The 4,531-nt window shown below is 31.7% G+C and overlaps 1 long non-coding RNA gene across 1 annotated transcript; it reads right to left on the bottom strand.

Moving 5' to 3' along the window:
- Positions 1-1,720: 1,720 nt before the first annotated feature.
- LOC128223747 (uncharacterized) lies at positions 1,721-4,531 on the bottom strand. Its single transcript, XR_008259341.1, has 5 exons — positions 4,442-4,531; positions 3,648-3,812; positions 2,656-2,774; positions 2,257-2,332; positions 1,721-1,930 (listed from the first exon to the last, which is right to left on the bottom strand). It is a non-coding gene; the product is annotated as an uncharacterized LOC128223747 (long non-coding RNA).

Here is a 4,531-nt window from a genome sequence, read left to right on the forward strand (position 1 = left end):
TACATCGGTTATCACTTAATTTAATGTTAAACATACTTAACATGATACGTGTAATATCGTTTGAATGCCAATAAACGAGCTTGAATTAACTTCTTGTTCATTATTTAACTTCAGGACGGCGGAATGTGATTATTGTTAATACTTAGTCGGTCAAGAAATAACAACTGGACATTGATTGTCCGTTTACTAACAATTAATACATTACGTATTGTAACACGTACATATAATTTACATAGATTGTTTCTCAAAAAATAATGTTTTTCATAAAGTTGTGTTTTAAGTTATTGACATTTTTATGATACCAAGCAATTGCAGAAATAAAATCTGAACTAGTCAGTCAAATATTAAAAAAACAACATGGATATGGAACATTTCGTAACAGAGAGCTTTAACACAATTTGAACGAAATGTTCGCTAAATCTGTTCTTATTTTGAATGAAGTACACAAGTCAAAATATTAAAATATAAAACTATCTTTACTAGTATCACATTCACTACAAAAGGAAAATAACAAGTATACATTGCTAATGTCCATAATGATAAAGAAACTTACAACAAAGGTCAAAGCAAAATTCAGTTGCTATGGTTACTTATGAAAATGCTATTACCAATCATTTTTGAAAGTCCGCATAATTTTTTTTTATTTATAAGTTATTGACATCTTTATGATACTAAGTATTTACAGAAATTAACTCTAAAGTTTCACGTTAAATTTCACAAAAGTTATAAAACATATGAAACATTATGAAACACAGGGATAAAAAACAATGTGAACAAAACTGTTCTTATTTTAAATATTATATATATGTCAAGATACCTGTTTAAATATATCACTTATCTTTACTAGTGTTACATAAACTTCAACATTAAAATAGCAAGTACACATTACTAATGTCTATAATGACATAGAAATTGGCCACAAAGGTCAAAGCAAAAATCGGTTGCTATGGTTACTAATGAAAATGCTATTTCCAATCATTTTCAAAGTCTGCCACAAATAATGTGTTCTCAATATACAATGCGTTTTAAGTTATTGGCATGTAAATGATACCAAGTATCTTAGGTATAAAAACTAAAGTTTCTAGTCATTTTTGTACAAAGAAATCAAAAGATATGGATCATTCTGTTACACATTGGTAAGCCAGTTTGAAAACAATGTCCACTAAAAATGTTCTTATTTTAAATGCAGTGTCCATGCCGAAATACTAACTTAACTGTCTGTTATAGCTAACACATAAACTAATTCATAGACACAAAGAGTACACATTGCTCATTATATGTACAAAATGACATAAAAGAACTACATAAAACAACAGCCTGTTGCTATGGTTACATGTGATAATGCCATTTTTTACTCATTTCTTTCATATTTGCCACAAACATTTGATCTACAATCGACATTTCACCAACAAATGAGTAAACTTCGACTTTACACAGAGTTGGTTTAGGGCATACTGCAGATCTTGATGACTCAGATCTAAAGAATGGACCAAAAGAATATTGAAGGTACATTGACGTTCAGCATCTAGGCACGTTGCGTGCTTTATTTCAGGCAAAAACCACATTCTGGACTCATCCTCAAAAGAATAACTTCAATTTCTGAGGAATCTACAAACTCTTTGCATACTAAACTCCTGGTTTATGTTTTGATACATAGAAATGGTGGTATTTGGTAATATTCTTTAGAGTTTTGAAATATGTATCTAGGAATGATTCCAACTGTGAACTGTGATTGGCTGTTGAGGGTCATAAACCAAGTGTGGGATGTTGTGGCCGGACTTTGAAGAGGTGAAAACAGTGTGGGCAATTTCTTGAAGATTCTCGGCATTACAACATCGCCACTGGACCTTCCAGTTGCCGAAGTGACAGTCAGGAGCAAATTTGGTGTGCCCAGCCAACATAGTGTTTAGTGTTACACTCTCATGCAATCCTGAAAATTGTTGGAAGATCTGTTTAGTGTAAATAAAACTTATCTATATTCACAAAAAATATAACTAAGCAAATGATTTTAACTAGGGTATAATAAAGTTTTCAAGACATATAAATCTTACAATAATGGAGTGTTAACATATGTTTATTTAGTTAACATATTCCTCATATCAAATTACTGCCAACTACACTTTAACTTCATCCAGTTCTGCATCCTTTAAAATTAAAGCACCAATCGCAGATATCAATGATGTGATTGATTTCAAAAGACAGTGCATTTGTCCTAAAAAATCAGACAAACAATTATTAACAGATAAGAAAACTTACCTGTCATTACAGGTCACATGGCATACCAAAGCACAGCATTGTTCTTGTTTTGGCCGACAGCATTATCGAAATAAACCTGGAAAATTTAATACATTTTTTTTCTTTTTTAAGCTATATGCAGTACATGAAGAAAGCAATGTTATATTGATGGACATTTCATAAGCCATGGTTGAATCCAAATATCCAATCGTTATCAATCATCGAATGTGAAATGGAAAAAAAAATCTGAGTAAGAATGTGTTTCATGGTGTAAAATATGTTAAGTTTCATCATCTTTTATATTCACTATTGATTCTCATAATCTCTTCTCAGCAATAAGGATAAAGTTTGCATAAGCTGTTAGAACCTTTAATCCATTAAAATTCTATAGATAATTTAAATGGGTGAAGCATTAAATACCTCAGCATGTTTTTCACCGACACCATAGTGCTGAAAGTAGTGGTGGGCCAGGCTCACGACACTGTCACTTCCTTTCCCCGGCAATTCGGCCTCGTCCACCAGATAAAATGTCTACTTTCCTGTACAAATAAATGTTAACTATTGTTAAAGGGACTATACACCAGATTGGCACCAAAAACAGTTTTTTTCTGTAACAAATCTCAGGACAATTATTTAATAAAATGTTTTACTCTTTGATATCATAATTGTAAAAAAAATACCAAAATGTAAATGTTCGATCCGGATTCACCAAAATTGCAGTCCAATGTTGTATCTACTGTGCTACGAAGGCTTACTCTAAACCTTTGGAATATCTAAGCTATATACCTAACTTGGTAATATCAGGTGATAACATCGACAAGCCAATCACGCATACAAATGAATTCTACTAGGTATACATACCTAGTAATCTTTTTTAATGGTACAATACGAAAAAACTGCAAATATATAATTGTAAACTATGTGGTACTTCAGTTACATGTAGTTAGTTTCAATGCATTGTACTCATTGATACCAAGTTTATGTCAGTTTTCGACAATTTTCTTCTTTTTTTCCCGCTATTTCATCATATGGTGTATAGCCCCTTTAATTGATTTCAAAATAATAATAAAATTGTACTGAAATAGTCAGCAAGAAGATAATGTAGACAACCCAAAATGACACTAACAGATAGCTGTATTACTTTTACAGATCTTTATTTCTAATTAAAATTCATTTTTAAAATCCAAGCTAAGATCAAGAGTGTTTAACTTGTTTACGTTGAATCTTTTAAAAGGATTTCTAAGTATGGCCAAGGTAAAAGTTTTTGAACAGGAATACAAAGCTGACAACATAAAAAATCTAACCTAAAAAATTAATTCTGACTTGGAAAGACAATTTTTACAGGTACATCATTATTGTATAAGATCTGTCTTATTCTGTTACTCCATGTTTAATTCAGAGTGACATCTTACCATAAAAACATAGCTGAACCTAAGGCACACATGCGAAACACATGACATTTCTGTGGGGTGGCGAAATATATCGGCCCAACTTGTTGGCATGATGTGGATAGTGGACTTGCTGGGCAAAATCCCATGAGTAGTGGTAGTGCACATCTTGGCTACATGGTTCAGCACCTTCAAAGACAATAATGATAGCAAATAAAAAATCAAATAGTATTTTACTTTATGAAAACAGGTGATCCGAACCGTTATTCAGTAACATTCAAATGATAGTAGTATGCACACTGCAGTTTGTTTACATTTTGAATCTCCTTGACATCTTCAGTTCTCAGAGTACCATCATAATTATTTTACAAAGTAATAAATCATCGTTGAAATTAGTCTCAGAAACATCATGTCCACTATCAGACTCTTGTTCATTTCACACAATCATTATTTATCAAACATAAAATTGACCTTTCATCTGAATCTTTTATATTTTGACTTTGAGAAGACTGCACAAATTCATTTATAATAAAGATTGTCAAGTTAAAGTTGTTCATTTGCAAAATCTGGATCATCATTTTGAATATATTCTTTTTCATAAGGTACCGTCGAGGCCTGTGACAACGTTTAACATTTAACCTTGGCGGTCATTATCGGTTGCTAACAACAAAACAATTCGCAGAATTCACTTCCGGGTTTTGACAATTACTTTGATTGCCATGTGAAAGTACTGTCAAATTACTTATCAAGCTTGTAGATTGTGTTATACTGATTAAAAATAATCATTAATGATTAAATAACATTTTATTTGTACTTACCACTTGCAATTCCACAATTTAAACCAAGAAACGTTGAAGTTTAACACCGGATGTTCCTCGTGATAAACTGGGAAACGGTGTCTCGGTTAC

This window comes from Mya arenaria, chromosome 17, assembly GCF_026914265.1.
Source record: "Mya arenaria isolate MELC-2E11 chromosome 17, ASM2691426v1".
Lineage (NCBI taxonomy): Eukaryota > Metazoa > Mollusca > Bivalvia > Myida > Myidae > Mya > Mya arenaria.